We start from the raw sequence: 12892 nt of genomic DNA on the forward strand, positions 1-12892 counted from the left end.
AAGCTTGGATTGTGACATTGTATTACACTGTCTCTCATTGCGTACTGCTTTCAACTTCTTCCATGTAGATTCGTGCTTGAGCGAAGCTCTGCTGGAAAAATAAAACCTTATGGTCGTGAGACGGAGCAATTGCCAGCGGTGAATAGTCCAAGTACATACAATGCCAACGCTCGTCTCGTTATCTGGGTTTTTCCAAACAATTAATGCAATCTTCTTTTCCTGATATTTTGATGAAGTACGGCACGGCGGAAACGCGGGATTCATGCACCGTAGGTACGCTGTAAATTGATTAGATTACAGCACAACAAAGTTACCTCTCAAAAGAGATTCTGGGGCCTTATTACGTACCGCTCTCAATACTAAAACGCTCACAATGCCCCGCTCCTATTGGTCGGCCTTGGCAGGCGGACATAAGAATTTTTGCGTCACCGGCAGCTTCTATTCACGTAATGAACACTGCTGCAGTGATGACGTTGCGCACTTAATTAGGCGGGCTGAATGTGACTGAAACTTGCAAGCAAAAAACGTAGTCCCTATAGTACGCCCACAATCTTTGCGAGGGAAAATGGCGACAAACGTAGCAGCGTGCTGCGGCGGCGCGAGTATCGAGAAGAGTCCGCGAAGACGCTTTTGGTTTGCCGGTCGAGTTGCTTCGACGCGAGTTTCGCCTGGACAGGGACACTGCACGGTGGTCGCGTCAAGTACAGCGGAAGTTCATGCCTAAACCTGTGCTGTATCTGTTTTCTTTCAAGTCTGCGACTCCAACCTTCGAATCCTGGCCACAGACCCGCTGCCCCGGCTCGTGCCACGACGCATTCGCCTGGCGCTTCTTGTGGCTGCGATTTGAGGTGGTGAGATACATGTTGGAGGAAAATGAATTGATTTTTGAGGAAAGGAAATGACGCAGTAACTTCCTCACCTATCTCAGCGGACACCCGAACCACTCTGTTATACCCCTGTCACACGGACACTGTAAAGGTACTTTGAACTAATGCTCCATTACTCTAAGGACGAACGCGCGCTGCCACACGGACGCGCCAAAGGACACCTAGCTCAAAGGAGCTTCGAAACAAGGCAGCTCGAGTTCGTCCTTTGAGGCTTCAAGGGAGTACTCTCTCCCAGCGAGTTAACAGCATAAATAAATTGAGAAAAGAAACGTCCAATTTTCGTTTTATAAATTCACTTCATAAGATTAGTGGTGTTTTAAAATATAACATAATTTGTTTTGTGACAGTCTCACCACGCCATACTCTCGTTCCAGATATACGAGCGAGTTGGGCTCAGTGTGGCCAGCACTGTGATGTTATGCTCTGTACTTGGAAAATCGTGTCATTATTGCAGTTAAAATTGCGTTGCTTTAACATAATACGGTTATAAAGCTAATTTACTAAAAAACATGTGACATTTATGCATTTACATGTGCAGTGAGGTTTGCAATTTAAATAACGCTTTTCGCCGATGAGGGCGCTAAAATGTTCTTGCGAAGGTCGTTCCGCGACCGTGTAGCACGGACAAACTCCCTTGAAGTAGTGCTCCTTTGGGAGCGTAAAGGAGCATTAGTTCAAAGTGCCTTTAGAGTGCCCGTGTGACAGGGGTATAAGAGAGGGACAGAGGAGGGAGTGAAAGAAGAAAGGAAGGAACAGTTGCCTAGTGGAGGTGTCCAGAACGAATCCGACACCCTGGGAATCTTTAAGACGCACACTGACATCGCACAGCACACGGCCGCCTTTTGCTTTTCACCTCCATCAAAACGCGGTCGCCGCGGTCGGGTTCGAACTCGGGCACACCGGCTCAGTAGACGAGCGCCTTAACCACTGAAGCACCACGGCGGGTGCATGTTGGAGGACGGAGAGTTTCTTCGGGGTAAGCAGTAAGAAAGCCCTGTCTCGGTGACATATATCAAGCTACAGTGGTCCGCATGCACTGAAGCTACAAAAATGGTGCGTGCTCGTTGCACTTAGGAATACGCATTGCGGTACGATACATACGCCTTGTGCGAGTTGCCCCTGTGTTGTTACTGAATGCAGCAGAAACACAAGGCACATAAAGCATTGTTGAAATGCCTAGTATTCCAGGCTCAACCCAAACAAGAAGGCCTTTGTACGGCACTTGTGGCGTGTTGGAAATAGCAGTGAATCGTTTACATCAACATGAGCTTCCAAAGGTGTCATTTCAGCGGTGTTTGCCTAAACATCTGAGTTGACAAAGGTTTCAGACGCTGCATCACAAGCCGGAGTGAGCGGCTGTTATCATGGCAGCATGTGCAGCGCTGCACAAACTCTCCTTGGAGGCCCCTACTTCAGCGGACAACGAGGATGCCCCCTGCCCCTGAAGACAATGACCCGCCTCACCTATACTTCTGGGGGAAAGCCGTGCGTGTACATGTGAGCCAGCTGCGGAGGAACTGTCTCCAGCAGCGACTGGTACAGTTGCACGGGCGATAACATAGGCAATGAACTCGCCGGCCAAGCCTTTGCAGGCAAGGCAGTGTCCAGCCAATGCTTGTGTGTATGTCGTGGTTGTTTTGGCTACAGCTAGGGAAGTGGCAGCTTTTTTTCTTTTTCTTGTTCGCGCTGTGTGTCTGGAAGCCAGCAGTGGCAAAGAAGCAAGCGTGCACACCAGCTGCCATATCATCATAGAGTTCCCCGCGCAGCCACTTCAGTCTCGGTCTCCACTTGAAATTCGAGCTGGAACAACTCCTCCAGCAAGCCAAAAGCATCTTCATGCACCCTCCTATGCCGTTGCCCGTGTGGACCCAGCTGCCCCTCCACTGCCGTCATCTTGCAGCCTGCCTGTGCTGTGCGGAGAGCCACCTGTGCTCGCTGTTTGCATGACAAAGCACGTGAATAAATAGTGTAATGTTGAAGCAAGGAGGGCAATGTTTGATGAAATCGGAAAGTACCACGGAAGCTTTATTTAGTGCATACTGCGCCATTTCACACAGGTGGTCACATGAGCACACGCATTAGCAAAACATACTGCATGCCATAACATCGACAATAATTCCACATGTCTTGTCAAGGGCAACACAAATTGTAATGCTGACATGATAAAAGCAGATTGCAAGACTACAAGCTCAACTGGTAATTATTACAGCTTCTGCACAGCTTGTGCAGGCAATAAGCCCAATTTTGCAGCAAGTGCACAGACGTAGTACACAAGTAGTGCAATGCTCAGTAAGCACTACATAAAAGATTTTACATGACTACAAGACCTTTAACATATACCAAAGCGTTGATATAGGTGATGTAGCCAAAATTGTGTTATTTATGCAGAAGACACGACATTACTATTTTCTGCCACTTTTCCCAATCAAGTAATTAACCAGGCAAACAGATCACTCATAAGTATTGAAGAATGGTCTAAATGCAACAAGTTCAACGTAAACGCTAATAAAACAAAAGCCGTTCCCTTTCGTCCAAAAAATAGAAATGTATTCATCGATAAAGATATCTGCCATAATAATTCATAGAAATTGTAAGCTCATTTTAAATACTTGGTGTCGTCTGCATGGAACAGATGTCATAGGATGCCCAAGTGGATCATATTTTACAGAAGTTGTCAGGACTCGTTAGCTTGACTAATATAAACAAACATATCTTCCCTACCAAGGTTAAAACTCTGTTACACCACGCATTGTTCTACTCGCACAAAAAATATTGTCACTTTGCCAGGGGAACGACAACCCTAAGTAACATGCATAAAATATATGGACTGCAGAAAAAAATGCTAAGAAATATTTCCAGCGCTCTTGATGACCATCCGTCTTTTCCGCTCTTTCAGAAACATAGCATAATGGCCATATATGATATGTACGCTTACCGCTTAGCTTCAGCCTATAAAAACGAAATTTAAAAAATGTAGTTTCTGAACAACTAGCTTCCTTACAGAGAAAAGTTACGCATTATCCTGCCCATAACCCACATATATGGAATAAAGAGTTATTTTGCACAAATTATGAGATCACCTTCCTAACCTGTTGAATTTACTAATTAAACATGGCCTTCAACTCCAGCAAGCAATGAAACCTGATATCAGATTAGCTTTATCGAGGGCTGAACCTGTTTCCTGATATTTTCTAGATATGTTCCAGTAGGAAATGTTTTTGTTCGTTTTATTTTCTGTGATTGTGATTCATCATTCATTTCTCTTCATGTAAGACCTGTGTTTTGTAATCTAAAAAGTGGCATTTGTATTGTTGCATTTCCTTAATTTCAGAGCGCAAATGTTCGACATCAGTTTAAAGCTTTTATCTTTCACGTTGTCTAACTGTTTTGGGGCTAGTGGAAACAAAATGGGTCCTTTTTTGTTCGCTTATCTATTTTTTTTTGCATGAATGGTGACCTCACTTTTTTTGAAGAACCAAATTTCTGCGAATGTTTCGTGCTAATGTCCTCAATTTTGTTTGTGAATCTCGAGCGACAATCCATGATTATAATGTGTCGTCGAGTGCACCTTTATTTTCTGCACATGCTACACTGTTTTGCTGATGCCTCTTTCTCACTTTTTTATTATTGCTGGAGGGGGGAGCCTCGCCAAGCCAAGTGCCCAGTTTTTTCTTCCTACCTCCCCCATCACTATGATGGAATATAAAGGTATTACTATTACATTACAAATGGCCATTATCACTGCATATTACGAACAGTGCAGCAGTTTCAATGAAAATGGTGCATCCCTAAGTGTACGGCACTCAATGCAAGTCGCAGTGCTCGCAATGAATGCAGCATTAGCAAAACGTCCTCATACATATATAGAGACGTGTAAACATCACAGTTACATCAGTTAGGTGGTATGCTTGTAGAGGATTTCATTGAACATCAGAACATGGAGCAGAGTCATGCCGAGCCAAAGAAACCATGCAGCTTGTTACAATGCAGGCAATACTGCATGAAAAGTCCCATGGCAGCAGCTCCATAGTTAGGCCATTAACACTACAGCATCTCGCAGAAGTAAAACAATAACATCAAAAAAAGCAGATACAGACTTACTTGATGTCAGACATCTCCATCTTGCAAAATTTAAAAAGGCACCATTACAAATATGCAAAAACAACCTGACTAGAGAACATCATATGCCTTCTGCGTCACACACTGACTAGAGAGTATCACACACCTTCTCTATCTTGCAGAAAGTAAAAAGGCACCAGTTCAAAAATACACACAGGCAGACTAGAAATTATTACAGACCTTCTGCGTCTTGCAGAAGGCTGCAAAAAAAGTGTGCCAGAAAACAAGATTCAAAACAATAATAAAAAAAAACTTATGTTGATGGCGGCTGTAGCTGGTTTTGCAGCAGCACCACCATGAAGGAGATGGCCAGTACAAGCTGCCCGTGCAGGCGCGCCGATTCCCTTCTCGCGTCCTGCACTGTTGTTGCTGGGGTCTGACATAGTGGCTGTTATGGGCCTGTCACACTAGGGCAACGTCGGCCGATTTGGTCTGCGAAAACCATGTCGTCGTGATGTCTGGCTCTATGTCACACTGCGCCGACTAAAACAGTGGGCCCACTGTCGGCGTCGGCGCCAGGTCTCCCACAAGACGGCAGTTGGCCGATGGTCCGCCAACTCCCATGTCACACTAGCGAGACAGCATGGGAGACCTCCCGCCAACTTGGCCCTTTCTCGTTCTCACTCTTCTTTTGTCATTTCCTGCTATGCAAAATTCATGGGCCGGGACGCTTCATTTTTAACTCTTTTAAATAAATCCCAGCATAGTAAAACAAACTCATTAACAATCGTGATTATGAACCTAGGCTGAGTGCAGCCCAGTATTGAGCGGCAGTTATTGCTGGGTCAGAAAGGCATGGCTCGAAAAATAAATCCAGTCGCTCGAGGATAAACAGGACGGGAGAGATTATTTAAGGCTAAAAAATAAAAAAGAAAATTCTCGGCAACGCGGATTCGAACTAAGAACTTCTGGAATGCGAAGCTACTGCTATACCCACGACGCCAAGGAGAACAGAGGATTCGTTGCCTTCACAGATGCTGATAAGCACTCTGCAGTGTGACACTCCAGAGAGAAATAAAGCAGGCGACCCATGTGCGAAAACTCGGCCGGCGCGCTACACCGGTCGCTGTTTGCGAACTGCAGCCGCACTGCAAGCAGGGACACACGGAGCAGCAAGCATCGCTGCGCCGCTCGACTCAAGCACTCGAGCTGAAAGCGTATGCTTTGCCACCCGCAGCAGTCTGATTACTGCTTGGCTTGGTGTTGAAGTTCGCACCAGAAAAGACAAAATAGCCATATGATCAGACAGACCGCCTGCTATACACGAGTAGCGACAAAGCATGCTTGCGTTAGTAGCGAGCTTTCGGCAACGGCACCACCCGCTGCCCCGCCAGGCGACGAACTGCGCTGCTGCCTGGCGCAGCGGACGCCGCTTCGCGAGTAGCCTGCGCTATAATATCTCTTAATATCGCTTTGCTGTTAACAGTATAATCGCACCATAGACTAAAATTATGGTCAATTTCCGCGACACCTTCGGCTGCGGAGTTAGCGGACCGCTGCGGTAGACAGGCGAGCCGGACCGCAAGGCGGGCCAGCGGCAGCTTGCGAGGCGATTCTGGCGAGAAATTTTGCTCGTATCAAAGTTGTTGCTTTTACCAGCAACTCGGCGTTGATCAACGATCCCCAGAAATGATACATTTGTCACATTTCTCTGTGTCATCGTTTATTGCTTACGGCAAAACCAATCTTAAGCTGATTTTTATTGCGGCGGCAGACGGGGTACAGGCTGGCCTGCCGGTGAGCAGGCTCGGTTTACTTCACGTTCGCACCAAAAAAGGCAAAAAAGCCATGCTATCAGAAAGGCCCTCTGCTATATTCGAGCAATGACAGCATGCCTGCGCAACAGCCGCACTTTCGGCAACGACGCCGCCTGCGGGAGCGCCAGGGTGATGAACTGCGCTGCTTCCCGGCTGCCGTACTCGCCGCTAATCCTAGCTGGTTTCGCATCGATCCCGCAGCTCTGGGGGCTTTGGAACTAGCCAGCGCAGTAATAAAGGAACTTCCCTAGTCACCCCTTTACTGCCAACCTGTCCCATAATAAAATAAAGTTATGCTCGATTTCCCGGACTGCTTCAGCGGCGGATCTAGAAGACGTCAGGCGAGCTGCACGAAGTAGCAGCAGCAGCAGGCGGCTATAGGATGAAATTTGCTTGTATCGTAGTTATCACTTCAACCAGCACCTTGGCATTGGCCAACGACCCTCAGTAATGATACCTTTTCGGACATTCATCTATCCCAGAGCTTGTTATGAACGTAAACAAACAGTTCTATAGCGGAATCGTGTTCGTGTCTGGTGAATGTTTTTGCTCGGCAACCGATCTCGCGACGACGCGGTTGGCGGACTGGTTTTGTCGGCGTCACGGGCGTTAAAGCATGTCACACTACGAAGACATCTGGTAGTCAGACGCATTGGCGTCGTTGTGGGCCTAGTGTGACAGCTTGGTCTGCCACAGACAAGGTCTGCCGACCGGGTTGGCCGATCTTTATTGTCTTTGTCAGGTCGACGTCGGCGGCGTGTCGGGCTAGTGTGAGAGGGCCCTTAGCCGCCTTCTGTCTGCAGCAGCCTCGTTGAGGTGCTCCATACACAACAAAGTTCAATAGCAAATTTTAGCTCCTAATACATTCAAGGCTCATTTCACTTCCATCGTATATATAGATCACTTGCTGAAATATACTGCGCTATATCCCACAAAAGGCGATCACAATGAGGTTAAGCACAGGTTTGGAACCGTGGACGTAGCAACATTACGTTGCATGCAGCAGCTTCTGTTGCGCAAAATGTGGTGCATCCTGTCAGCCCATACCTCCAGGAGGCGTGCCTAAAAATTCGGCATCCTGCCTGTTGCGTGCCTTAGCGAGGTCTGCTGTGCGCCTTGTCTCCCTAAGCAGCTCGTCCACCTCCTCGTCCTGCTACTTCCTCCACCGCAATGGACGGCCTGGAACTGCCGATGCGAGTGGAGCAGTGGGCTGCTGCTGGCGGGTGCCTGTCGGAGGGGAAACAGACTGAATGTACACTTGTCATACGACACAGCACAATGTGCAATAAGCAAGCTGTTTGCTGCAACGTCAGAGGGGAGCAGCAGTACATAAAAGCAGTTGCACTCAGTGATACGACAAATGCAGCATTGTTTCAGTGAACTCAATGTGCACGTGAGCCTTGTCATGGCTCCTGCTGTAAGAGGGAAAATCTTGCACAACGTGTCAATATGCCGGATCTGAAGGAAACTATTGTGGACATTGTAAAACAACTGTGACTGTATGGTGCTCCTGCAAATGGTATTTATCAGAAGCACCTTGAAAAGAGGGTAATGTGCAGCCTGCATACTGGCAGGTCAACTGACTGGCTGTGTCAGCACGCTGCCGATGCTGTTATGCGCCTCCACCAGCAGTTCAGCAGATGTCTCCCCCGTCTCCTCCAGCCAGGACATTTCACTGGCGTCGTCTACATGAAATCATTACAAAACACAACTACATAATAAACAGTTTTAGTAAAGTGTGAAATGTGTTTGACTAAAATGCGTTTAGTCCGTACTGTGGCTGAAGGCAAAAATGCACTACCAGAAAAGGAAGGCAAAGAAGCTGAGGCTGTATTTGCAATCTCCAGTTTACGCACTACAACATCTTCCAAAATTAGCAAAAATGCAGATGACGTCATCGGCAGGGTACACAAGCTATAAAGCATACACATAAAATGGTTTGAAATGCAGTTCACCTACCAGCTGCAGTCTGGCCTCCCTCTGCAGGCTGTTCGTCCCCGGCTCGCTGCCCACTGAAACTCTGACGGAAAGAAAGGTGTGCTGGGGGGGTGAGGTGTGCTGGGCTGCTCCTGCAAGAAGGCACAGTGACTCATGTTCAAACATGAATGTCTCGAAGTACATCAAAGGGTTGCATTGCTTACAGTCCATGGCCCTGAGGTTCTGTCAAGAATCCTTCATCCTCACCAAGCTGCAAACTTTGCAACTGTCTGAAACTTCACAGCAATTGACTAACGACAGTGGTCATACCTGCTGTTGGCGGGGGAGGGGACAGCTACCTGCTCAAAATAAGATCCCGCGACGCTCACTGGCCTGATCGGCTGAATGGCTTGGTCACCCAGAGCCGGCAGTCTGCCGCCACCGGCGCCACTGCCACAGGACCGTTCACACGGACCACTACAGAACAATTTTGACAGGCTAATCCTTGGCCAGCTTGCAGCAGCGCCAACTCCGCTCGCCGCGAGCAAGCCACTACTGCTGGACTGCTGCCAACGCCACGAGTAAAGCCCAGTTGCGGTGACCCCTTCGACAGAGGCAATTACTGGGAAGAGCTAACCCCTATTTTCCTCCCCCATCCCCTGACCAGTACCTAACAGTAATCACAACATGCATACATAAACACACACACACACACACACACACACACACACACACACACACACACACACACACACACACACACACACACACACACACACACACATATATATATATATATATATATATATATATATATATATATATATATATATATATATATATATATATATATATATATATATATATGGGCATGGTTGTTTTTCTGCTGCTTTTATAAGTAATTTTCTTTATAAAAAACTAATTGATTGGCGCTAGATATTAAAAAAAAGAAACATTCCCCTATGCACCTTGATTTCGGTGACTGTTGGCTTCCTAAATATGTTTGTCAAACGAGCCCCTCACTTCATATATATACATATATATATATATATATATATATATATATATATATATATATATATATATATATATATATATATATATATATATATATATATAGAGAGAGAGAGAGAGAGTCACTGGCTGTGAGATAATACTCTCAGTATGTTTATGGCGGCTGACGATAGCTGGTGTGCGGCTGACTTTGCTTTTTCACACGCGCCCGATCGCCTGTGCCCTCGCACGCTCTGCATTGCAGTTTTCTTAACGCAGGCACCCGAAATTGCGAACTAGGCTGCCTCAGTTTGCGCGCCTTGAGAGTTTGGTCCAAAGGATGCAGTCTAAAAAAATAAATATTATGAGCAGTGTGGTGCGCTGCATGAAATTCTGGCATATATGGGTGAACTTGTAAGGGCACTAAACTGCTCAAAACATTAATTTTTTTGGATCACCGGTTCTCGCACCAAACTCGCAAGGCGCGCGAGCTGCGGCAGCTTAGCGCGTTATTTCGGGTTCCCGCGATCATGAAACTGCAAGGCGCTGCCTGTGTGTGCGAGCAAGCATCGGCGAGCAAAACACAGAGAAACGCCCCCTTAACGCGTGTGCCAATGATTGTGCTGTCTACGCGGCGATCGGGCACAGGCGAAAGAGCAAAACGAAGCTGCGCACCAACTATCGCTAGCCACCGTGAACGTGCACACAGCATTATCTCGCACCGATGACTATCACTTGGCGGCACTGGCGCCTGTCGAAGACACGGTTTCCATCATTCGTGTTAAGTCTTGTGGCCTCCTGTATACATGCCACGAATGGCGCCAATGTTCAGTCGAGTTGAATGACAGGCCTTCTGTATTTAAGGCGGCGGCAGTTTTCCCCCAAAGCTCCCGCCTGCGAGCCGCAGTGTACTCAGGCGAGAGCTCTGACGCAGCCCGTGCCAAGGGCGGATGCTCTTCGAGCAATTCGATGAGCACCCGCTTTTGGGCGACGGACATGCGTGGCCTCTTTGGTGGTGTCGCCATTTCAAACGATAACGGTATTTCACCCCGATTCCCTGGGCGATTTCTTGCTATCGGCCAAGGAATTTTATTCTTTGGCCTGGAATATATATTCGGGAATCTACAATAGTGTTCATTCACTTGCATATACGTGCGCTGCATTAAAACAACTTGCAGTAGAGTTACGAAAAAGCAAGGACGAGCGAAATGGTTTAAACTGTGCACCTGACCGTTTTCTTCGCCCTCGTTCTTTCCCACAGCCGTATGCGTTCAGTTCTGTCATCGATAGTGAGCGACCACTGACAGCAAACTTACCTCAAGAAGTGGTCTTCATCGACTTTCGTGCCAAGAGCTCCTTGCGAGCTTATTTCTGTGCACCTACAGCCTTCACTGTATTCAATCACATTTTTCTGCGCTTAAGACTTCGGCACAATGCCTTTATTTTAGACGACACGAAAAAAAGCAGGAACTTGCCGTCGAATCAGCTGTTTTCCTGCAAGTCGCCATGCTCTCGCTTTACTACTACCAGCGCGCCCTCATGGCAACAAAACCTACCCTACAGAAAATTTAATTGCGAAACTGAGAGCGCCTCCCATTTCCCTTCCTGTTTTTTAAGTTTGCAGCACACTTTATTAGCAAAATAGAACGTCATTTTTTTAATTCATTGCGTTGCTGTTTTTTTTATCCTGACTTGTTCACACCGCTCTCAGCGCACCTTCGCCGCAACAAATGTTCTTGAAAGAGCGAATTTCAAAACTGAAAACGTTTCTTGTTTCGATTAAGAATTTTGAGTTCGAAACGGTTTTTTGACAAAACAAAGCATTGCTAATTTTATTTGCGACAGCTTCACAACAAAACGTTAGCACATGGCCCCTTGTACAAATAAATGCTTCATTTGCGGAGCCTTGCTCGTGTCTCGCTGATTCCATGATCCGTCAAAAGTGCTGTCAAACACTGTTTGGCAATTTTGACTTCACGCTCACAAACTTGCGGTACGTAATATGGCCCCAGAAAACTGGAAATTGGTTTTGGGGGAAAGGAAATGGCGCAGTATCTGTCTCACTTATCGGCGGAAGCCTGAACCGCGCCGGAAGGGATGGGATAAAGAAGGTACTAAGAGAACAAAGGAAGAAAGCGGTCCGTAGTGGAGGGCTCCGAAATAATTTCGATTACCTGGGGATCTTTGACATACACTGACATCGCACAGTATACGGGCGAGCCTAAGCATTTCGCCTCCATCGAAACGCGGCCGCCGCGGCCGGGTTCGAACCCGGGTACTCCGGATATGGCCTAGCTGTTTTTATTTTTCTGGCTGTCATGTTCACGATTAATAATTCTGTGCATGAATTGATAAGGCTGAATCCTTCAAATTGGGCAGCAGCTCACGCCACCTAGCCAACGCTTTTCCGCTGTCAGCGCATACCCGCACAGTAGCAGGAAGTGACTGAACAGCCAACTTGAATGCAAAACTGAGGGTACTTCTTATTTTGCTTGGTATAGTTGAGTTCTAAATAGAGTGTCTAAGCAAAATAAAGCATCATTCATTTTATTTACTGCGTCATTACAGCAAAACTGGCCTACGGTCCCTTGTCGTGCAAAAAAATGCTACCGGCGCGGAGCTACAGCAGAGTTGCTGCTAATTGGCTGATTCCACCGTCAGAGTCTCGTGTTGTCCTTTTACCGCGACAGCGTTAAGGAGCTCGTGTCGCAGAAAAGCCGATGTCGGCGGCGGCGTTAGCCGTGAGCGGAAAATGACGCATCTCGATGGACATCTTAACCGCGCGGTTCGGGTGTCCACCGAGATATGTGAGACAGGCGTCCTTTCCTTAAATTGTCCAACGGGCCATGCGTCGCGCATACGGGCGATGCCGTTCCGTGCACCCCTTGGCAACGCTGCAACACACTGTCGCGTCTCACTATTAAAGACGAAGCTTAAGCGTCCTCCAAATTTTTTATGTCACGCTCTCAAAATTGAGAGATATAATGAGAGCGCTCCGTAATTCGGCCCCAGGTCATGTTAGAAGTCGAGATGGCAGTTCCCCCTTTAATTTTTTTGCTTGTATTCTTTAAGTTGCTGCCGCGCAAAATTATCGCCAAAATAGCGCTAACAGCTCTCGATATTTTAAAAGGCTTTTCGTCTTGCAGTTTAGGCAGCACGATTGTTGGTAGTGCAGTGTACGAAGCGCAAAAGGACGTCGGACTCATTAGAGACTAGCAG

General features: G+C 47.1%; 1 long non-coding RNA gene across 1 annotated transcript; it reads right to left on the bottom strand.

The window, feature by feature from the left end:
- Nucleotides 1–2894: 2894 nt before the first annotated feature.
- LOC144114316 (uncharacterized) lies at nucleotides 2895–11173 on the bottom strand. The gene is made up of 3 exons (XR_013311010.1): nucleotides 10990–11173; nucleotides 8723–8832; nucleotides 2895–7990 (listed from the first exon to the last, which is right to left on the bottom strand). It is a non-coding gene; the product is annotated as an uncharacterized LOC144114316 (long non-coding RNA).
- Between the last annotated feature and the right edge of the window lie 1719 nt (nucleotides 11174–12892).

Source organism: Amblyomma americanum, chromosome 1 (genome assembly GCF_052857255.1).
Source record: "Amblyomma americanum isolate KBUSLIRL-KWMA chromosome 1, ASM5285725v1, whole genome shotgun sequence".
Lineage (NCBI taxonomy): Eukaryota > Metazoa > Arthropoda > Arachnida > Ixodida > Ixodidae > Amblyomma > Amblyomma americanum.